The 879-nt window shown below is 33.7% G+C and overlaps 1 protein-coding gene across 1 annotated transcript in view; it reads left to right on the top strand.

The window, feature by feature from the left end:
- Window positions 1–879, top strand: part of Smp_156080 (dynein heavy chain, putative) — a gene marked incomplete at both ends in the record, with an annotated part of 118,388 nt that overhangs the window by 11,656 nt on the left and 105,853 nt on the right.

Below are 879 nucleotides of genomic sequence, written 5' to 3'. Positions count from 1 at the left end.
AATTGTAATTCTAGGTTTAAGTTGATTTAACATTAATGAACAAAAGGGAATCTAAAATCTTTTGAGAAAATCAAGGATTGATAAAGATGTAAATATCCAAGAATTTTATTGTCGCTGTTAACCTTTTATAAATGATTCGTTTGACTTTAGATTGAATGAAGATAATATCATAACTGGATATCGTTATAAAATTTACAGAATTCATTGAACTAATATTATTTGAATTGAATTCTGTTGTTTAATACTATTGGTAGTTGAAAGCCTTTGTTGAAGACTATTTCAACCGTTAACATTTTGTATATTTCATTACAAGTTTTTGACTTCACATTTCATGCGTTCAGAATGTGTATCGTTACCTACACAGTATGTATAAATATCAATTAACTTCATGAAACCAGGAAATTCGGGTTCTTGAAATGTGAAACGTTTTTAACAGTTATCTCTCCGACTGAGTAGTTAGGATTTTAAAAAAGTATATCATGTTACTAACAACAACTGTGAGCAGTGATGAGGTTTAAGGCCACGGCTTTAATTAAAAGCGATTGTTAAATTTTTGATTGAGGTCATGAATCAATCGATGTTATACCATCGTAGAAAACCCGGAAGCCCTGGATGACCATTTCGTCCTAGTATGGGACTCCTCAACAGTGCACATTCACGATCCCGCAAGAGGGATATAAATCCAGGACATTAGGTCTCGCGTGTGAACGTTTAACCTTTAGACCACTGAGATGGCCGGCATCCAACGGTGTTGATGTCTAACTTCAACAAATCCACGAAGTTGTGTGACCATCTTTCAGGTTTCCAATCATGATCTAACATCACTCGATTCATCATCTCAATCAATGATGGATTATTGTTTAATACCAATGGGATTAA

The sequence above is a fragment of the Schistosoma mansoni genome (genome assembly GCF_000237925.1).
Source record: "Schistosoma mansoni, WGS project CABG00000000 data, supercontig 0229, strain Puerto Rico, whole genome shotgun sequence".
Classification (NCBI taxonomy): Eukaryota; Metazoa; Platyhelminthes; class Trematoda; order Strigeidida; family Schistosomatidae; genus Schistosoma; species Schistosoma mansoni.
The sequence above is the reverse complement of the archived record's forward strand: the minus strand, read 5'-3'. Positions and strand labels throughout refer to the sequence as shown.